This window comes from Pseudorca crassidens (assembly GCF_039906515.1).
Source record: "Pseudorca crassidens isolate mPseCra1 chromosome 1 unlocalized genomic scaffold, mPseCra1.hap1 SUPER_1_unloc_3, whole genome shotgun sequence".
Classification (NCBI taxonomy): domain Eukaryota; kingdom Metazoa; phylum Chordata; class Mammalia; order Artiodactyla; family Delphinidae; genus Pseudorca; species Pseudorca crassidens.
This window is the reverse complement of record NW_027135940.1, coordinates 3,339,939-3,363,440: the sequence shown is the minus strand read 5'-3', so window position 1 is coordinate 3,363,440 and position 23,502 is coordinate 3,339,939.

Sequence of the window (23,502 nt, the reverse complement as noted above, 5' to 3'; positions counted from 1 at the left end):
GAATCTTAAAACCTATGGATTTATATGTCTCCGAAAGAGAATCCAGCGTGTGTACAGCGGCATAAACGCAGCAGTGATAGGATTGGTGAGGTTCGGTGAGCAAATGCAGACCCTTTGAAGTCGTATTGCATGGTACCCATTCCATGGGTCTCAACTCTCCAGGTTTAAGGGATTCTTCCTTCAGCTAAAACATGCATGTGGAACCCAGAGGATGATCCACCATGTGATCGGGAAACGTGTTCAAATGTGTCTCAGTTTTCGTCCCCTGGTACTCGGGTGCAACATTCCAGACGCTTTACTAACACTCTCCCCACTTGGAGAGTCAGTGCCTTTAACCTCCTGTTTGGCCCAGTTTGCAATTTCTGCGGAAAATGAACAGGAATAGGGAGAACCAATGAGAGACTAGCTGGAGGTGTCTGGACGGGTAAATTTAACTCTCATTTCCCACCAAGAAGAGGAATTAACCAAAGGCTCAGCGAGCCATGCCGGAACCACACTAGGGCCTGAAGCAATCCTGCGGTGTTGCGGCCAGCTCACAAGAAAGCGAGTTGAAGAAAGGAGCTCAGGGGCCCTGTAATTCACACACCTGCAGAGTTGTAAATGACAGCTATCGTCCAAAAATATATTGAAGTAAGGCTGCCAAGAGGACTTGAAAGCGGGTCACAATTGCAGGAAACCGATTTCAGGAGGTAGACTGGAATTGCATGTAAAGCATAGGAAAAGAGGCAGAACGTCCAAAATGATGCACTTGGCCAAAAAGGGCGTATGCGTTTTTTCCTGAATATATTCAGGAAAAAACGCATACGCCCTTTTTGGCCAACCAAGCAAGCTTGCAAAGGAAATCTGCACTACAATGAAGTCTCACTGCCCCCCGGTCAAAAGGGCCATCTGAAAAAAGTGTAAAATCCAGAAAGGCAGGACAGGCCATGGAGAAATGGGAGCCTAGTTATGCTGATGGGTGGGATGTAAATTGCCAACAGCCACTCTGGAGAAGTGTATGGTGTTTCCTGAAACATCTAAAAAACAAAGCAACAGAGCCTAGGGCACTTCCACTTATGGTCCTATAGCTTAGGGAAATTAAAATAAAGACACAGCCACCCCAAAGTTTGGGACAGCTCTGTTTACAAGAACCTCGTTTACGGTACAAGTTCAATATCGCAGAAAGCGAAAACTGGATAAAGAAGTTGTGGGACTTACGTACAATGCAATATCACTCAGCAATGAAATCTATGTCATCATGCCCGTAGCAGCATAATGAGTGGATTCAGGTACGATGATTCTAAGTGAAATAAGTCACACAGAAAAAGAAACATCATAAGATATCACTAATACACGGAATGTAAACTTGGCTACACAGGAACTGAATTACAAAACAGAATAGGGTCTCAAATGTAGAAAACCAACTTATGCTTGCTTAAGGGGAAAGGTGAGTTGAGGTGCTGCATAAAACCAGAGATTGAAATTAGCACAGATACCTTTCCATAAGCCAAATACCTAATAGACAAGAGATACTGCTTGCTCAACGAAGTGGACTCAACACCAGATATTAAACGCCTAAGAATATACCTGACTAGTAAGAATCTTAAAACCTATGGATTTATACGTCTCCGAAAGAGAATCAAGCGTGTGTACAGCGGCATAAACGCAGCAGTGATAGGATTGGTGAGGTTCGGTGAGCAAATGCAGACCCTTTGAAGTCATGTTGCATGGTACCCTTTCCATGGGTCTCAACTCTCCAGGTTTAAGGGATTCTTCCTTCAGCTAAAACATGCATGTGGAACCCAGAGTATGATCCACCGTGTGATCGGGAAACGTGTTCAAATGTGTCTCAGTTTTCGTCCCCTGGTACTCGGGTGCAACATTCCAGACGCTTTACTAACACTCTCCCCACTTGGAGAGTCAGTGCCTTTAACCTCCTGTTTGGCCCAGTTTGCAATTTCTGCGGAAAATGAACAGGAATAGGGAGAACCAATGAGAGACTAGCTGGAGGTGTCTGGACGGGCAAATTTAACTCTCATTTCCCACCAGGAAGAGGAATTAACCAAAGGCTCAACGAGCCATGCCGGAACCACACTAGGGCCTGAAGCAATCCTGCGGTGTTGCGGCCAGCTCACAAAAAAGCGAGTTGAAGAAAGGAGCTCAGGGGCCCTGTAATTCACAAACCTGCAGAGTTGTAAATGACAGCTATCGTCCAAAAATATATTGAAGTAAGGTTGCCAAGAGGACTTGAAAGCGGGTCAGAATTGCAGGAAACCGATTTCAGGAGGTAGACTGGAATTGCATGTAAAGCATAGGAAAAGAGGCAGAACGTCCACAATGATGCACTTGGCCAAATAGGGCGTATGCGTTTTTTCCTGAATATATTCAGGAAAAAACGCATACGCCCTTTTTGGCCAACCAAGCAAGCTTGCAAAGGAAATCTGCACTACAATGAAGTCTCACTGCCCCCCGGTCAAAAGGGCCATCTGAAAAAAGTGTAAAATCCAGAAAGGCAGGACAGGCCATGGAGAAATGGGAGCCTAGTTATGCTGATGGGTGGGATGTAAATTGCCAACAGCCACTCTGGAGAAGTGTATGGTGTTTCCTGAAACATCTAAAAAACAAAGCAACAGAGCCTAGGGCACTTCCACTTATGGTCCTATAGCTTAGGGAAATTAAAATAAAGACACAGCCACCCCAAAGTTTGGGACAGCTCTGTTTACAAGAACCTCGTTTACGGTACAAGTTCAATATCGCAGAAAGCGAAAACTGGATAAAGAAGTTGTGGTACTTACGTACAATGCAATATCACTCAGCAATGAAATCTATGTCATCAGGCCAGTAGCAGCATAATGAGTGGATTCAGGTACGATGATTCTAAGTGAAATAAGTCACACAGAAAAAGAAACATCATAAGATATCACTAATACACGGAATGTAAACTTGGCTACACAGGAACTGAATTACAAAACAGAATAGGGTCTCAAATGTAGAAAACCAACTTATGCTTGCTTAAGGGGAAAGGTGAGTTGGGGTGCTGCATAAAACCAGAGATTGAAATTAGCACAGATACCTTTCCATAAGCCAAATATGTAATAGACAAGAGCTACTGCTTGCTCAACGAAGTGGACTCAACACCCCATATTAAATGCCTAAGAATATACCTGACTAGTAAGAATCTTAAAACCTATGGATTTATATGTCTCCGAAAGAGAATCAAGCATGTGTACAGCGGCATAAACGCAGCAGTGATAGGATTGGTGAGGTTCGGTGAGCAAATGCAGACCCTTTGAAGACGTATTGCATGGTACCCATTCCATGGGTCTCAACTCTCCAGGTTTAAGGGATTCTTCCTTCAGCTAAAACATGCATGTGGAACCCAGAGTATGATCCACCGTGTGATCGGGAAACGTGTTCAAATGTGTCTCAGTTTTCGTCCCCTGGTACTCGGGTGCAACATTCCAGACGCTTTACTAACACTCTCCCCACTTGGAGAGTCAGTGCCTTTAACCTCCTGTTTGGCCCAGTTTGCAATTTCTGCGGAAAATGAACAGGAATAGGGAGAACCAATGAGAGACTAGCTGGAGGTGTCTGGACGGGCAAATTGAACTCTCATTTCCCACCAGGAAGAGAAATTAACCAAAGGCTCAGCGAGCCGTGCCGGAACCACACTAGGGCCTGAAGCAATCCTGCGGTGTTGCGGCCAGCTCACAAGAAAGCGAGTTGAAGAAAGGAGCTCAGGGGCCCTGTAATTCACACACCTGCAGAGTTGTAAATGACAGCTATCGTCCAAAAATATATTGAAGTAAGGCTGCCAAGAGGAATTGAAAGCGGGGCAGAATTGCAGGAAACCGATTTCAGGAGGTAGACTGGAATTGCATGTAAAGCATAGGAAAAGAGGCAGAACGTCCACAATGATGCACTTGGCCAAAAAGGGCGTATGCGTTTTTTCCTGAATATATTCAGGAAAAAACGCATACGCACTTTTTGGCCAACCAAGCAAGCTTGCAAAGGAAATCTGCACTACAATGAAGTCTCACTGCCCCCCGGTCAAAAGGGCCATCTTAAAAGAGTAAAATCCAGAAAGGCAGGACAGGCCATGGAGAACTGGGAGCCTTGTTATGCTGATGGGCGTGATGTAAATTGCCAACAGCCACTCTGGAGAAGTGTATGGTGTTTCCTGAAACATCTAAAAAACAAAGCAACAAAGCCTAGGGCTTCCACTTATGGTCCTATAGCTTAGGGAAATTAAAATAAAGACACAGCCACCCCAAAGTTTGGGACAGCTCTGTTTACAAGAACCTCGTTTACGGTACAAGTTCAATATCGCAGAAAGCGAAAAATGGATAAAGAAGTTGTGGTACTTACGTACAATGCAATATCACTCAGCAATGAAATCTATGTCATCAGGCCAGTAGCAGCATAATGAGTGGATTCAGGTACGATGATTCTAAGTGAAATAAGTCACACAGAAAAAGAAACATCATAAGATATCACTAATACACGGAATGTAAACTTGGCTACACAGGAACTGAATTACAAAACAGAATAGGGTCTCAAATGCAGAAAACCAACTTATGCTTGCTTAAGGGGAAAGGTGAGTTGGGGTGCTGCATAAAACCAGAGATTGAAATTAGCACAGATACCTTTCCATAAGCCAAATATGTAATAGACAAGAGCTACTGTTTGCTCAACGAAGTGGACTCAACACCCCATATTAAACGCCTAAGAATATACCTGACTAGTAAGAATCTTAAAACCTATGGATTTATATGTCTCCGAAAGAGAATCAAGCGTGTGTACAGCGGCATAAACACAGCAGTGATAGGATTGGTGTGGTTCGGTGAGCAAATGCAGACCCTTTGAAGTCGTATTGCATGGTACCCATTCCATGGGTCTCAACTCTCCAGGTTTAAGGGATTCTTCCTTCAGCTAAAACATGCATGTGGAACCCAGAGGATGATCCACCGTGTGATCGGGAAACGTGTTCAAATGTGTCTCAGTTTTCATCCCCTGGTACTCGGGTGCAACATTCCAGACGCTTTACTAACACTCTCCCCACTTGGAGAGTCAGTGCCTTTAACCTCCTGTTTGGCCCAGTTTGCAATTTCTGCGGAAAATGAACAGGAATAGGGAGAACCAATGAGAGACTAGCTGGAGGAGTCTGGACGGGTAAATTTAACTCTCATTTCCCACCAAGAAGAGGAATTAACCAAAGGCTCAGCGAGCCATGCCGGAACCACTCTAGGGCCTGAAGCAATCCTGCGGTGTTGCGGCCAGCTCACAAGAAAGCGAGTTGAAGAAAGGAGCTCAGGGGCCCTGTAATTCACACACCTGCAGAGTTCTAAATGACAGCTATCGTCCAAAAATATATTGAAGTAAGGCTGCCAAGAGGACTTGAAAGCGGGTCACAATTGCAGGAAACCAATTTCAGGAGGTAGACTGGAATTGCATGTAAAGCATAGGAAAAGAGGCAGAACGTCCACAATGATGCACTTGGCCAAAAAGGGCGTATGCGTTTTTTCCTGAATATATTCAGGAAAAAACGCATACGCACTTTTTGGCCAACCAAGCAAGCTTGCAAAGGAAATCTGCACTACAATGAAGTCTCACTGCCCCCCGGTCAAAAGGGCCATCTTAAAAGAGTAAAATCCAGAAAGGCAGGACAGGCCATGGAGAACTGGGAGCCTTGTTATGCTGATGGGCGTGATGTAAATTGCCAACAGCCACTCTGGAGAAGTGTATGGTGTTTCCTGAAACATCTAAAAAACAAAGCAACAAAGCCTAGGGCTTCCACTTATGGTCCTATAGCTTAGGGAAATTAAAATAAAGACACAGCCACCCCAAAGTTTGGGACAGCTCTGTTTACAAGAACCTCGTTTACGGTACAAGTTCAATATCGCAGAAAGCGAAAACTGGATAAAGAAGTTGTGGTACTTACGTACAATGCAATATCACTCAGCAATGAAATCTATGTCATCAGGCCAGTAGCAGCATAATGAGTGGATTCAGGTACGATGATTCTAAGTGAAATAAGTCACACAGAAAAAGAAACATCATAAGATATCACTAATACACGGAATGTAAACTTGGCTACACAGGAACTGAATTACAAAACAGAATAGGGTCTCAAATGCAGAAAACCAACTTATGCTTGCTTAAGGGGAAAGGTGAGTTGGGGTGCTGCATAAAACCAGAGATTGAAATTAGCACAGATACCTTTCCATAAGCCAAATATGTAATAGACAAGAGCTACTGTTTGCTCAACGAAGTGGACTCAACACCCCATATTAAACGCCTAAGAATATACCTGACTAGTAAGAATCTTAAAACCTATGGATTTATATGTCTCCGAAAGAGAATCAAGCGTGTGTACAGCGGCATAAACACAGCAGTGATAGGATTGGTGTGGTTCGGTGAGCAAATGCAGACCCTTTGAAGTCGTATTGCATGGTACCCATTCCATGGGTCTCAACTCTCCAGGTTTAAGGGATTCTTCCTTCAGCTAAAACATGCATGTGGAACCCAGAGGATGATCCACCGTGTGATCGGGAAACGTGTTCAAATGTGTCTCAGTTTTCATCCCCTGGTACTCGGGTGCAACATTCCAGACGCTTTACTAACACTCTCCCCACTTGGAGAGTCAGTGCCTTTAACCTCCTGTTTGGCCCAGTTTGCAATTTCTGCGGAAAATGAACAGGAATAGGGAGAACCAATGAGAGACTAGCTGGAGGAGTCTGGACGGGTAAATTTAACTCTCATTTCCCACCAAGAAGAGGAATTAACCAAAGGCTCAGCGAGCCATGCCGGAACCACTCTAGGGCCTGAAGCAATCCTGCGGTGTTGCGGCCAGCTCACAAGAAAGCGAGTTGAAGAAAGGAGCTCAGGGGCCCTGTAATTCACACACCTGCAGAGTTATAAATGACAGCTATCGTCCAAAAATATATTGAAGTAAGGCTGCCAAGAGGACTTGAAAGCGGGTCACAATTGCAGGAAACCGATTTCAGGAGGTAGACTGGAATTGCATGTAAAGCATAGGAAAAGAGGCAGAACGTCCACAATGATGCACTTGGCCAAAAAGGGCGTATGCGTTTTTTCCTGAATATATTCAGGAAAAAACGCATACGCCCTTTTTGGCCAACCAAGCAAGCTTGCAAAGGAAATCTGCACTACAATGAAGTCTCACTGCCCCCCGGTCAAAAGGGCCATCTGAAAAAAGTGTAAAATCCAGAAAGGCAGGACAGGCCATGGAGAACTGGGAGCCTAGTTATGCTGATGGGTGTGATGTAAATTTCCAACAGCCACTCTGGAGAAGTGTATGGTGTTTCCTGAAACATCTAAAAAACCAAAGCAACAGAGCCTAGGGCACTTCCACTTATGGTCCTATAGCTTAGGGAAATTAAAATAAAGACACAGCCACCCCAAAGTTTGGGACAGCTCTGTTTACAAGAACCTCGTTTACGGTACAAGTTCAATATCGCAGAAAGCAAAAAATGGATAAAGAAGTTGTGGTACTTACGTACAATGCAATATCACTCAGCAATGAAATCTATGTCATCAGGCCAGTAGCAGCATAATGAGTGGATTCAGGTACGATGATTCTAAGTGAAATAAGTCACACAGAAAAAGAAACATCATAAGATATCACTAATACACGGAATGTAAACTTGGCTACACAGGAACTGAATTACAAAACAGAATAGGGTCTCAAATGTAGAAAACCAACTTATGCTTGCCTAAGGGGAAAGGTGAGTTGGGGTGCTGCAGAAAACCAGAGATTGAAATTAGCACAGATACCTTTCCATAAGCCAAATATGTAATAGACAAGAGCTACTGCTTGCTCAACGAAGTGGACTCAACACCCCATATTAAACGCCTAAGAATATACCTGACTAGTAAGAATCTTAAAACCTATGGATTTATATGTCTCCGAAAGAGAATCCAGCGTGTGTACAGCGGCATAAACGCAGCAGTGATAGGATTGGTGAGGTTCGGTGAGCAAATGCAGACCCTTTGAAGTCGTATTGCATGGTACCCATTCCATGGGTCTCAACTCTCCAGGTTTAAGGGATTCTTCCTTCAGCTAAAACATGCATGTGGAACCCAGAGGATGATCCACCGTGTGATCGGGAAACGTGTTCAAATGTGTCTCAGTTTTCGTCCCCTGGTACTCGGGTGCAACATTCCAGACGCTTTACTAACACTCTCCCCACTTGGAGAGTCAGTGCCTTTAACCTCCTGTTTGGCCCAGTTTGCAATTTCTGCGGAAAATGAACAGGAATAGGGAGAACCAATGAGAGACTAGCTGGAGGTGTCTGGACGGGTAAATTTAACTCTCATTTCCCACCAAGAAGAGGAATTAACCAAAGGCTCAGCGAGCCATGCCGGAACCACACTAGGGCCTGAAGCAATCCTGCGGTGTTGCGGCCAGCTCACAAGAAAGCGAGTTGAAGAAAGGAGCTCAGGGGCCCTGTAATTCACACACCTGCAGAGTTGTAAATGACAGCTATCGTCCAAAAATATATTGAAGTAAGGCTGCCAAGAGGACTTGAAAGCGGGTCACAATTGCAGGAAACCGATTTCAGGAGGTAGACTGGAATTGCATGTAAAGCATAGGAAAAGAGGCAGAACGTCCACAATGATGCACTTGGCCAAAAAGGGCGTATGCGTTTTTTCCTGAATATATTCAGGAAAAAACGCATACGCCCTTTTTGGCCAACCAAGCAAGCTTGCAAAGGAAATCTGCACTACAATGAAGTCTCACTGCCGCCCGGTCAAAAGGGCCATCTGAAAAAAGTGTAAAATCCAGAAAGGCAAGATAGGCCATGGAGAACTGGGAGCCTTGTTATGCTGATGGGAGGGATGTAAATTGCCAACAGCCACTCTGGAGAAGTGTATGGTGTTTCCTGAAACATCTAAAAAACAAAGCAACAGAGCCTAGGGCACTTCCACTTATGGTCCTATAGCTTAGGGAAATTAAAATCAAAAAGACACAGCCACCCCAAAGTTTGGGACCGCTCTGTTTACAAGAACCTCGTTTACGGTACAAGTTCAATATCACAGAAAGCGAAAAATGGATAAAGAAGTTGTGGTACTTACGTACACTGCAATATCACTCAGCAATGAAATCTATGTCATCAGGCCAGTAGCAGCATAATGAGTGGATTCAGGTACGATGATTCTAAGTGAAATAAGTCACACAGAAAAAGAAACATCATAAGGTATCACTAATACACGGAATGTAAACTTGGCTACACAGGAACTGAATTACAAAACAGAATAGGGTCTCAAATGTAGAAAACCAACTTATGCTTGCTTAAGGGGAAGGTGAGTTGGGGTGCTGCATAAAACCAGAGATTGAAATTAACACAGATACCTTTCCATAAGCCAAATATGTAATAGACAAGAACTACTCCTTGCTCAACGAAGTGGACTCAACACCCCATATTAAAAGCCTAAGAATACACCTGACTAGTAAGAATCTTAAAACGTATGGATTTATATGTCTCCAAAAGATAATCCAGCGTGTGTACAGCGACATAAAAGCAACAGTGATAGGATTGGTGAGGTTCGGTGAGCAAATGCAGACCCTTTGAAGTCATATTGCATGGTACCCATTCCATGGTTCTCAACTCTCCAGGTTTAAGGGATTCTTCCTTCAGCTAAAACATGCATGTGGAACCCAGAGTATGACCCACCGTGTGATAGGGAAACGTGTTCAAATGTGTCTCAGTTTTCGTCCCCTGGTACTCGGGTGCAACATTCCAGATGCTTTACTAACACTCTCCCCACTTGGAGAGTCAGTGCCTTTAACCTCCTGTTTGGCCCAGTTTGCAATTTCTGCGGAAAATGAACAGGAATAGGGAGAACCAATGAGAGACTAGCTGGAGGTGTCTGGACGGGCAAATTTAACTCTCATTTCCCACCAGGAAGAGGAATTAACCAAAGGCTCAACGAGCCATGCCGGAACCACACTAGGGCCTGAAGCAATCCTGCGGTGTTGCGGCCAGCTCACAAAAAAGCGAGTTGAAGAAAGGAGCTCAGGGGCCCTGTAATTCACAAACCTGCAGAGTTGTAAATGACAGCTATCGTCCAAAAATATATTGAAGTAAGGTTGCCAAGAGGACTTGAAAGCGGGTCAGAATTGCAGGAAACCGATTTCAGGAGGTAGACTGGAATTGCATGTAAAGCATAGGAAAAGAGGCAGAACGTCCACAATGATGCACTTGGCCAAATAGGGCGTATGCGTTTTTTCCTGAATATATTCAGGAAAAAACGCATACGCCCTTTTTGGCCAACCAAGCAAGCTTGCAAAGGAAATCTGCACTACAATGAAGTCTCACTGCCCCCCGGTCAAAAGGGCCATCTGAAAAAAGTGTAAAATCCAGAAAGGCAGGACAGGCCATGGAGAAATGGGAGCCTAGTTATGCTGATGGGTGGGATGTAAATTGCCAACAGCCACTCTGGAGAAGTGTATGGTGTTTCCTGAAACATCTAAAAAACAAAGCAACAGAGCCTAGGGCACTTCCACTTATGGTCCTATAGCTTAGGGAAATTAAAATAAAGACACAGCCACCCCAAAGTTTGGGACAGCTCTGTTTACAAGAACCTCGTTTACGGTACAAGTTCAATATCGCAGAAAGCGAAAACTGGATAAAGAAGTTGTGGTACTTACGTACAATGCAATATCACTCAGCAATGAAATCTATGTCATCAGGCCAGTAGCAGCATAATGAGTGGATTCAGGTACGATGATTCTAAGTGAAATAAGTCACACAGAAAAAGAAACATCATAAGATATCACTAATACACGGAATGTAAACTTGGCTACACAGGAACTGAATTACAAAACAGAATAGGGTCTCAAATGTAGAAAACCAACTTATGCTTGCTTAAGGGGAAAGGTGAGTTGGGGTGCTGCATAAAACCAGAGATTGAAATTAGCACAGATACCTTTCCATAAGCCAAATATGTAATAGACAAGGGCTACTGCTTGCTCAACGATGTGGACTCAACACCCCATATTAAACACCTAAGAATATACCTGACTAGTAAGAATCTTAAAACCTATGGATTTATATGTCTCCGAAAGAGAAGGATGTGTGTGTACAGTGGCATAAACGCAGCAGAGAAAGGGTTGGTGATGTTCGGTGAGCAAATGCAGACCCTTTGAAGTCATATTGCATGGTACCCATTCCATGGTTCTCAACTCTCCAGGTTTAAGGGATTCTTCCTTCAGCTAAAACATGCATGTGGAACCCAGAGTATGATCCTCCGTGTGATCGGGAAACGTGTTCAAATGTGTCTCAGTTTTCGTCCCCTGGTACTCGGGTGCAACATTCCAGACGCTTTACTAACACTCTCCCCACTTGGTGAGTCAGTGCCTTTAACCTCCTGTTTGGCCCAGTTTGCAATTTCTGCGGAAAATGAACAGGAATAGGGAGAACCAATGAGAGACTAGCTGGAGGTGTCTGGACGGGCAAATTGAACTCTCATTTCCCACCAGGAAGAGGAATTAACCAGAGGCTCAGCAAGCCATGCCAGAACCACACTAGGGCCTGAGGCAATCCTGCGGTGTTGCGGGCAGCTCACAAGAAAGCGAGTTGAAGAAATGAGCTCAGGGGCACTGTAATTCACAAACCTGCAGAGTTATAAATGACAGCTATCGTCCAAAAATATATTGAAGTAAGGCTGTCAAGAGGACTTGAAAGCGGGGCAGAATTGCAAGAAACCGATTTCAGGAGGTAGACTGGAATTGCATGTAAAGCATAGGAAAAGAGGCATAACGTCCACAATGATGCACTTGGCCAAAAAGGGCGTATGCGTTTTTTCCTGAATATATTCAGGAAAAAACGCATACGCCCTTTTTGGCCAACCAAGCAAGCTTGCAAAGGAAATCTGCACTACAATGAAGTCTCACTGCCCCCCGGTCAAAAGGGCCATCTGAAAAAAGTGTAAAATCCAGAAAGGCAGGACAGGCCATGGAGAACTGGGAGCCTTCTTATGCTGAAGGACGGGATGTAATTTGCCAACCGCCACTCTGGAGAAGTGTATGGTGTTTCCTGAAACATCTAAAAAACAAAACAACAGAGCCTAGGGCAATTCCACTTATGGTCCTATAGCTTAGGGAAATTAAAATCAAAAAGACACAGCCACCCCAAAGTTTGGGACGGCTCTGTTTACAAGAACCTCGTTTACGGTACAAGTTCAATATCGCAGAATGCGAAAAATGGATAGAGAAGTTGTGGGACTTACGTACAATGCAATATCACTCAGCAATGAAATCTATGTCATCATGCCCGTAGCAGCATAATGAGTGGATTCAGGTACGATGATTCTAAGTGAAATAAGTCACACAGAAAAAGAAACATCATAAGATATCACTAATACACGGAGTGTAAACTTGGCTACACAGGAACTGAATTACAAAACAGAATAGGGTCTCAAATGTAGAAAACCAACTTATGCTTGCTTAAGGGGAAAGGTGAGTTGGGGTGCTGCATAAAACCAGAGATTGAAATTAGCACAGATACCTTTCCATAAGCCAAATACGTAATAGACAAGAGATACTGCTTGCTCAACGAAGTGGACTCAACACCAGATATTAAACGCCTAAGAATATACCTGACTAGTAAGAATCTTAAAACCTATGGGTTTATACGTCTCCGAAAGAGAATCAAGCGTGTGTACAGCGGCATAAACGCAGCAGTGATAGGATTGGTGAGGTTCGGTGAGCAAATGCAGACCCTTTGAAGTCATGTTGCATGGTACCCTTTCCATGGGTCTCAACTCTCCAGGTTTAAGGGATTCTTCCTTCAGCTAAAACATGCATGTGGAACCCAGAGTATGATCCACCGTGTGATCGGGAAACGTGTTCAAATGTGTCTCAGTTTTCGTCCCCTGGTACTCGGGTGCAACATTCCAGACGCTTTACTAACACTCTCCCCACTTGGAGAGTCAGTGCCTTTAACCTCCTGTTTGGCCCAGTTTGCAATTTCTGCGGAAAATGAACAGGAATAGGGAGAACCAATGAGAGACTAGCTGGAGGTGTCTGGACGGGCAAATTTAACTCTCATTTCCCACCAGGAAGAGGAATTAACCAAAGGCTCAACGAGCCATGCCGGAACCACACTAGGGCCTGAAGCAATCCTGCGGTGTTGCGGCCAGCTCACAAAAAAGCGAGTTGAAGAAAGGAGCTCAGGGGCCCTGTAATTCACAAACCTGCAGAGTTGTAAATGACAGCTATCGTCCAAAAATATATTGAAGTAAGGTTGCCAAGAGGACTTGAAAGCGGGTCAGAATTGCAGGAAACCGATTTCAGGAGGTAGACTGGAATTGCATGTAAAGCATAGGAAAAGAGGCAGAACGTCCACAATGATGCACTTGGCCAAATAGGGCGTATGCGTTTTTTCCTGAATATATTCAGGAAAAAACGCATACGCCCTTTTTGGCCAACCAAGCAAGCTTGCAAAGGAAATCTGCACTACAATGAAGTCTCACTGCCCCCCGGTCAAAAGGGCCATCTGAAAAAAGTGTAAAATCCAGAAAGGCAGGACAGGCCATGGAGAAATGGGAGCCTAGTTATGCTGATGGGTGGGATGTAAATTGCCAACAGCCACTCTGGAGAAGTGTATGGTGTTTCCTGAAACATCTAAAAAACAAAGCAACAGAGCCTAGGGCACTTCCACTTATGGTCCTATAGCTTAGGGAAATTAAAATAAAGACACAGCCACCCCAAAGTTTGGGACAGCTCTGTTTACAAGAACCTCGTTTACGGTACAAGTTCAATATCGCAGAAAGCGAAAACTGGATAAAGAAGTTGTGGTACTTACGTACAATGCAATATCACTCAGCAATGAAATCTATGTCATCAGGCCAGTAGCAGCATAATGAGTGGATTCAGGTACGATGATTCTAAGTGAAATAAGTCACACAGAAAAAGAAACATCATAAGATATCACTAATACACGGAATGTAAACTTGGCTACACAGGAACTGAATTACAAAACAGAATAGGGTCTCAAATGTAGAAAACCAACTTATGCTTGCTTAAGGGGAAAGGTGAGTTGGGGTGCTGCATAAAACCAGAGATTGAAATTAGCACAGATACCTTTCCATAAGCCAAATATGTAATAGACAAGGGCTACTGCTTGCTCAACGATGTGGACTCAACACCCCATATTAAACGCCTAAGAATATACCTGACTAGTAAGAATCTTAAAACCTATGGATTTATATGTCTCCGAAAGAGAAGGATGTGTGTGTACAGTGGCATAAACGCAGCAGAGAAAGGGTTGGTGATGTTCGGTGAGCAAATGCAGACCCTTTGAAGTCATATTGCATGGTACCCATTCCATGGTTCTCAACTCTCCAGGTTTAAGGGATTCTTCCTTCAGCTAAAACATGCATGTGGAACCCAGAGTATGATCCTCCGTGTGATCGGGAAACGTGTTCAAATGTGTCTCAGTTTTCGTCCCCTGGTACTCGGGTGCAACATTCCAGACGCTTTACTAACACTCTCCCCACTTGGTGAGTCAGTGCCTTTAACCTCCTGTTTGGCCCAGTTTGCAATTTCTGCGGAAAATGAACAGGAATAGGGAGAACCAATGAGAGACTAGCTGGAGGTGTCTGGACGGGCAAATTGAACTCTCATTTCCCACCAGGAAGAGGAATTAACCAGAGGCTCAGCAAGCCATGCCAGAACCACACTAGGGCCTGAGGCAATCCTGGGGTGTTGCGGGCAGCTCACAAGAAAGCGAGTTGAAGAAATGAGCTCAGGGGCACTGTAATTCACAAACCTGCAGAGTTATAAATGACAGCTATCGTCCAAAAATATATTGAAGTAAGGCTGTCAAGAGGACTTGAAAGCGGGGCAGAATTGCAAGAAACCGATTTCAGGAGGTAGACTGGAATTGCATGTAAAGCATAGGAAAAGAGGCATAACGTCCACAATGATGCACTTGGCCAAAAAGGGCGTATGCGTTTTTTCCTGAATATATTCAGGAAAAAACGCATACGCCCTTTTTGGCCAACCAAGCAAGCTTGCAAAGGAAATCTGCACTACAATGAAGTCTCACTGCCCCCCGGTCAAAAGGGCCATCTGAAAAAAGTGTAAAATCCAGAAAGGCAGGACAGGCCATGGAGAACTGGGAGCCTTCTTATGCTGAAGGACGGGATGTAATTTGCCAACAGCCACTCTGGAGAAGTGTATGGTGTTTCCTGAAACATCTAAAAAACAAAACAACAGAGCCTAGGGCAATTCCACTTATGGTCCTATAGCTTAGGGAAATTAAAATCAAAAAGACACAGCCACCCCAAAGTTTGGGACGGCTCTGTTTACAAGAACCTCGTTTACGGTACAAGTTCAATATCGCAGAATGCGAAAAATGGATAGAGAAGTTGTGGGACTTACGTACAATGCAATATCACTCAGCAATGAAATCTATGTCATCATGCCCGTAGCAGCATAATGAGTGGATTCAGGTACGATGATTCTAAGTGAAATAAGTCACACAGAAAAAGAAACATCATAAGATATCACTAATACACGGAGTGTAAACTTGGCTACACAGGAACTGAATTACAAAACAGAATAGGGTCTCAAATGTAGAAAACCAACTTATGCTTGCTTAAGGGGAAAGGTGAGTTGAGGTGCTGCATAAAACCAGAGATTGAAATTAGCACAGATACCTTTCCATAAGCCAAATACGTAATAGACAAGAGATACTGCTTGCTCAACGAAGTGGACTCAACACCAGATATTAAACGCCTAAGAATATACCTGACTAGTAAGAATCTTAAAACCTATGGATTTATACGTCTCCGAAAGAGAATCAAGCGTGTGTACAGCGGCATAAACGCAGCAGTGATAGGATTGGTGAGGTTTGGTGAGCAAATGCAGACCCTTTGAAGTCATGTTGCATGGTACCCTTTCCATGGGTCTCAACTCTCCAGGTTTAAGGGATTCTTCCTTCAGCTAAAACATGCATGTGGAACCCAGAGTATGATCCACCATGTGATCGGGAAACGTGTTCAAATGTGTCTCAGTTTTCGTCCCCTGGTACTCGGGTGCAACATTCCAGACACTTTACTAACACTCTCCCCACTTGGAGAGTCAGTGCCTTTAACCTCCTGTTTGGCCCAGTTTGCAATTTCTGCGGAAAATGAACAGGAATAGGGAGAACCAATGAGAGACTAGCTGGAGGTGTCTGGACGGGTAAATTTAACTCTCATATCCCACCAAGAAGAGGAATTAACCAAAGGCTCAGCGAGCCATGCCAGAACGACACTAGGGCCTGAGGCAATCCTGCGGTGTTGCGGGCAGCTCACAAGAAAGCGAGTTGAAGAAATGAGCTCAGGGGCACTGTAATTCACAAACCTGCAGAGTTGTAAATGACAGCTATCGTCCAAAAATATATTGAAGTAAGGCTGCCAAGAGGACTTGAAAGCGGGGCAGAATTGCAGGAAACCGATTCCAGGAGGTAGACTGGAATTGCATGTAAAGCATAGGAAAAAGGCAGAACGTCCACAATGATGCACTTGGCCAAAAAGGGCGTATGCGTTTTTTCCTGAATATATTCAGGAAAAAACGCATACGCACTTTTTGGCCAACCAAGCAAGCTTGCAAAGGAAATCTGCACTACAATGAAGTCTCACTGCCCCCCGGTCAAAAGGGCCATCTGAAAAAAGTGTAAAATCCAGAAAGGCAGGACAGGCCATGGAGAACTGGGAGCCTAGTTATGCTGATGGGTGGGATGTAAATTGCAAAAAGCCACTCTGGAGAAGTGTATGGTGTTTCCTGAAACATCTAAAAAACAAAGCAACAGAGCCTAGGGCACTTCCACTTATGGTCCTATCGATTAGGGAAATTAAAATCAAAAAGACACAGCAACCCCAAAGTTTGAGACGGCTCTGTTTACAAGAACCTCGTTTACAGTACAAGTCCAATATCACAGAAAGCAAAAAATGGATAAAGAATTTGTGGTACTTACGTACAATGCAATATCACTCAGCAATGAAATCTATGTCATCAGGCCAGTAGCAGCATAATGAGTGGATTCAGGTACGATGATTCTAAGTGAAATAAGTCACACAGAAAAAGAAACATCATAAGATATCACTAATACACGGAATGTAAACTTGGCTACAGAGGAACTGAATTACAAAACAGAATAGGGTCTCAAATGGAGAAAACCAACTTATGCTTGCTTAAGGGGAAAGGTGAGTTGGGGTGCTGCATAAAACCAGAGATTGAAATTAGCACAGATACCGTTCCATAAGCCAAATATGTAATAGACAAGAGCTACTGCTTGCTCAACGAAGTGGACTCAACACCCCATATTAAACGCCTAAGAATATACCTGACTAGTAAGAATCTTAAAACCTATGGATTTATATGTCTCCGAAAGAGAATCAAGCGTGTGTACAGCGGCATAAACGCAGCAGTGATAGGATTGGTGAGGTTCGGTGAGCAAATGCAGACCCTTTGAAGTCATATTGCATGGTACCCATTCCATGGTTCTCAACTCTCCAGGTTTAAGGGATTCTTCCTTCAGCTAAAACATGCATGTGGAACCCAGAGTATGATCCACCGTGTGATCGGGAAACGTGTTCAAATGTGTCTCAGTTTTCGTCCCCTGGTACTCGGGTGCAACATTCCAGACGCTTTACTAACACTCTCCCCACTTGGAGAGTCAGTGCCTTTAACCTCCTGTTTGGCCCAGTTTGCAATTTCTGCGGAAAATGAACAGGAATAGGGAGAACCAATGAGAGACTAGCTGGAGGTGTCTGGACGGGCAAATTGAACTCTCATTTCCCACCAGGAAGAGGAATTAACCAGAGGCTCAGCAAGCCATGCCAGAACGACACTAGGGCCTGAGGCAATCCTGGGGTGTTGCGGGCAGCTCACAAGAAAGCGAGTTGAAGAAATGAGCTCAGGGGCACTGTAATTCACAAACCTGCAGAGTTATAAATGACAGCTATCGTCCAAAAATATATTGAAGTAAGGCTGTCAAGAGGACTTGAAAGCGGGGCAGAATTGCAAGAAACCGATTTCAGGAGGTAGACTGGAATTGCATGTAAAGCATAGGAAAAGAGGCAGAACGTCCACAATGATGCACTTGGCCAAAAAGGGCGTATGCGTTTTTTCCTGAATATATTCAGGAAAAAACGCATACGCCCTTTTTGGCCAACCAAGCAAGCTTGCAAAGGAAATCTGCACTACAATGAAGTCTCACTGCCCCCCGGTCAAAAGGGCCATCTGAAAAAAGTGTAAAATCCAGAAAGGCAGGACAGGCCATGGAGAACTGGGAGCCTTCTTATGCTGAAGGACGGGATGTAAATTGCCAACAGCCACTCTGGAGAAGTGTATGGTGTTTCCTGAAACATCTAAAAAACAAAGCAACAGAGCCTAGGGCAATTCCACTTATGGTCCTATAGCTTAGGGAAATTAAAATCAAAAAGACACAGCCACCCCAAAGTTTGGGACGGCTCTGTTTACAAGAACCTCGTTTACGGTACAAGTTCAATATCGCAGAATGCGAAAAATGGATAGAGAAGTTGTGGGACTTACGTACAATGCAATATCACTCAGCAATGAAATCTATGTCATCATGCCCATAGCAGCATAATGAGTGGATTCAGGTACGATGATTCTAAGTGAAATATGTCACACAGAAAAAGAAACATCATAAGATATCACTAATACACGGAATGTAAACTTGGCTACACAGGAACTGAATTACAAAACAGAATAGGGTCTCAAATGTAGAAAACCAACTTATGCTTGCTTAAGGGGAAAGGTGAGTTGGGGTGCTGCATAAAACCAGAGATGGAAATTAGCACAGATACCTTTCCATAAGCCAAATATGTAATAGACAAGAGCTACTGCTTGCTCAATGAAGTGGACTCAACACCCCATATTAAACGCCTAAGAATATACTTGACTAGTAAGAATCTTAAAACCTATGGATTTATATGTCTCCGAAGGAGAATCAAGAGTGTGTACAGTGGCATAAACGCAGCAGTGATAGGATTGGTGAGGTTCGGTGAGCACATGCAGACCCTTTGAAGTCATATTGCATGGTACCCATTCCATGGGTCTCAACTCTCCAGGTTTAAGGGATTCTTCCTTCAGCTAAAACATGCATGTGGAACCCAGAGGATGATCCACCGTGTGATCGGGAAACGTGTTCAAATGTGTCTCAGTTTTCGTCCCCTGGTACTCGGGTGCAACATTCCAGACGCTTTACTAACACTCTCCCCACTTGGAGAGTCAGTGCCTTTAACCTCCTGTTTGGCCCAGTTTGCAATTTCTGCGGAAAATGAACAGGAATAGGGAGAACTAATGAGAGACTAGCTGGAGGTGTCTGGACGGGTAAATTTAACTCTCATTTCCCACCAAGAAGAGGAATTAACCAAAGGCTCAGCGAGCCATGCCGGAACCACACTAGGGCCTGAAGCAATCCTGCGGTGTTGCGGCCAGCTCACAAGAAAGCGAGTTGAAGAAAGGAGCTCAGGGGCCCTGTAATTCACACACCTGCAGAGTTGTAAATGACAGCTATCGTCCAAAAATATATTGAAGTAAGGCTGCCAAGAGGAATTGAAAGCGGGTCACAATTGCAGGAAACCGATTTCAGGAGGTAGACTGGAATTGCATGTAAAGCATAGGAAAAGAGGCAGAACGTCCACAATGATGCACTTGGCCAAAAAGGGCGTATGCGTTTTTTCCTGAATATATTCAGGAAAAAACGCATACGCCCTTTTTGGCCAACCAAGCAAGCTTGCAAAGGAAATCTGCACTACAATGAAGTCTCACTGCCCCCCGGTCAAAAGGGCCATCTGAAAAAAGTGTAAAATCCAGAAAGGCAGGACAGGCCATGGAGAACTGGGAGCCTTGTTATGCTGATGGGTGTGATGTAAATTGCCAACAGCCACTCTGGAGAAGTGTATGGTGTTTCCTGAAACATCTAAAAAACCAAAGCAACAGAGCCTAGGGCACTTCCACTTATGGTCCTATAGCTTAGGGAAATTAAAATAAAGACACAGCCACCCCAAAGTTTGGGACAGCTCTGTTTACAAGAACCTCGTTTACGGTACAAGTTCAATATCGCAGAAAGCAAAAAATGGATAAAGAAGTTGTGGTACTTACGTACAATGCAATATCACTCAGCAATGAAATCTATGTCATCAGGCCAGTAGCAGCATAATGAGTGGATTCAGGTACGATGATTCTAAGTGAAATAAGTCACACAGAAAAAGAAACATCATAAGATATCACTAATACACGGAATGTAAACTTGGCTACACAGGAACTGAATTACAAAACAGAATAGGGTCTCAAATGTAGAAAACCAACTTATGCTTGCCTAAGGGGAAAGGTGAGTTGGGGTGCTGCAGAAAACCAGAGATTGAAATTAGCACAGATACCTTTCCATAAGCCAAATATGTAATAGACAAGAGCTACTGCTTGCTCAACGAAGTGGACTCAACACCCCATATTAAACGCCTAAGAATATACCTGACTAGTAAGAATCTTAAAACCTATGGATTTATATGTCTCCGAAAGAGAATCCAGCGTGTGTACAGCGGCATAAACGCAGCAGTGATAGGATTGGTGAGGTTCGGTGAGCAAATGCAGACCCTTTGAAGTCGTATTGCATGGTACCCATTCCATGGGTCTCAACTCTCCAGGTTTAAGGGATTCTTCCTTCAGCTAAAACATGCATGTGGAACCCAGAGGATGATCCACCGTGTGATCGGGAAACGTGTTCAAATGTGTCTCAGTTTTTGTACCCTGGTACTCGGGTGCAACATTCCAGACGCTTTACTAACACTCTCCCCACTTGGAGAGTCAGTGCCTTTAACCTCCTGTTTGGCCCAGTTTGCAATTTCTGCGGAAAATGAACAGGAATAGGGAGAACCAATGAGAGACTAGCTGGAGGTGTCTGGACGGGTAAATTTAACTCTCATTTCCCACCAAGAAGAGGAATTAACCAAAGGCTCAGCGAGCCATGCCGGAACCACACTAGGGCCTGAAGCAATCCTGCGGTGTTGCGGCCAGCTCACAAGAAAGCGAGTTGAAGAAAGGAGCTCAGGGGCCCTGTAATTCACACACCTGCAGAGTTGTAAATTACAGCTATCGTCCAAAAATATATTGAAGTAAGGCTGCCAAGAGGACTTGAAAGCGGGGCAGAATTGCAGGAAACCGATTTCAGGAGGTAGACTGGAATTGCATGTAAAGCATAGGAAAAGAGGCAGAACATCCACAATGATGCACTTGGCCAAAAAGGGCGTATGCGTTTTTTCCTGAATATATTCAGGAAAAAACGCATACGCCCTTTTTGGCCAACCAAGCAAGCTTGCAAAGGAAATCTGCACTACAATGAAGTCTCACTGCCCCCCGGTCAAAAGGGCCATCTGAAAAAAGTGTAAAATCCAGAAAGGCAAGATAGGCCATGGAGAACTGGGAGCCTTGTTATGCTGATGGGCGGGATGTAAATTGCCAACAGCCACTCTGGAGAAGTGTATGGTGTTTCCTGAAACATCTAAAAAACAAAGCAACAGAGCCTAGGGCACTTCCACTTATGGTCCTATAGCTTAGGGAAATTAAAATCAAAAAGACACAGCCAACCCAAAGTTTGGGACCGCTCTGTTTACAAGAACCTCGTTTACGGTACAAGTTCAATATCACAGAAAGCGAAAAATGGATAAAGAAGTTGTGGTACTTACGTACACTGCAATATCACTCAGCAATGAAATCTATGTCATCAGGCCAGTAGCAGCATAATGAGTGGATTCAGGTACGATGATTCTAAGTGAAATAAGTCACACAGAAAAAGAAACATCATAAGATATCACTAATACACGGAATGTAAACTTGGCTACAGAGGAACTGAATTACAAAACAGAATAGGGTCTCAAATGGAGAAAACCAACTTATGCTTGCTTAAGGGGAAAGGTGAGTTGGGGTGCTGCATAAAACCAGAGATTGAAATTAGCACAGATACCGTTCCATAAGCCAAATATGTAATAGACAAGAGCTACTGCTTGCTCAACGAAGTGGACTCAACACCCCATATTAAACGCCTAAGAATATACCTGACTAGTAAGAATCTTAAAACCTATGGATTTATATGTCTCCGAAAGAGAATCAAGCGTGTGTACAGCGGCATAAACGCAGCAGTGATAGGATTGGTGAGGTTCGGTGAGCAAATGCAGACCCTTTGAAGTCATATTGCATGGTACCCATTCCATGGTTCTCAACTCTCCAGGTTTAAGGGATTCTTCCTTCAGCTAAAACATGCATGTGGAACCCAGAGTATGATCCACCGTGTGATCGGGAAACGTGTTCAAATGTGTCTCAGTTTTCGTCCCCTGGTACTCGGGTGCAACATTCCAGACGCTTTACTAACACTCTCCCCACTTGGAGAGTCAGTGCCTTTAACCTCCTGTTTGGCCCAGTTTGCAATTTCTGCGGAAAATGAACAGGAATAGGGAGAACCAATGAGAGACTAGCTGGAGGTGTCTGGACGGGTAAATTTAACTCTCATTTCCCACCAAGAAGAGGAATTAACCAAAGGCTCAGCGAGCCATGCCAGAACGACACTAGGGCCTGAGGCAATCCTGGGGTGTTGCGGGCAGCTCACAAGAAAGCGAGTTGAAGAAATGAGCTCAGGGGCACTGTAATTCACAAACCTGCAGAGTTATAAATGACAGCTATCGTCCAAAAATATATTGAAGTAAGGCTGTCAAGAGGACTTGAAAGCGGGGCAGAATTGCAAGAAACCGATTTCAGGAGGTAGACTGGAATTGCATGTAAAGCATAGGAAAAGAGGCAGAACGTCCACAATGATGCACTTGGCCAAAAAGGGCGTATGCGTTTTTTCCTGAATATATTCAGGAAAAAACGCATACGCCCTTTTTGGCCAACCAAGCAAGCTTGCAAAGGAAATCTGCACTACAATGAAGTCTCACTGCCCCCCGGTCAAAAGGGCCATCTGAATAAAGTGTAAAATCCAGAAAGGCAGGACAGGCCATGGAGAACTGGGAGCCTTCGTAGGCTGAAGGACGGGATGTAAATTGCCAACAGCCACTCTGGAGAAGTGTATGGTGTTTCCTGAAACATCTAAAAAACAAAGCAACAGAGCCTAGGGCAATTCCACTTATGGTCCTATAGCTTAGGGAAATTAAAATCAAAAAGACACAGCCAACCCAAAGTTTGGGACCGCTCTGTTTACAAGAACCTCGTTTACGGTACAAGTTCAATATCACAGAAAGCGAAAAATGGATAAAGAAGTTGTGGTACTTACGTACACTGCAATATCACTCAGCAATGAAATCTATGTCATCAGGCCAGTAGCAGCATAATGAGTGGATTCAGGTACGATGATTCTAAGTGAAATAAGTCACACAGAAAAAGAAACATCATAAGATATCACTAATACACGGAATGTAAACTTGGCTACAGAGGAACTGAATTACAAAACAGAATAGGGTCTCAAATGGAGAAAACCAACTTATGCT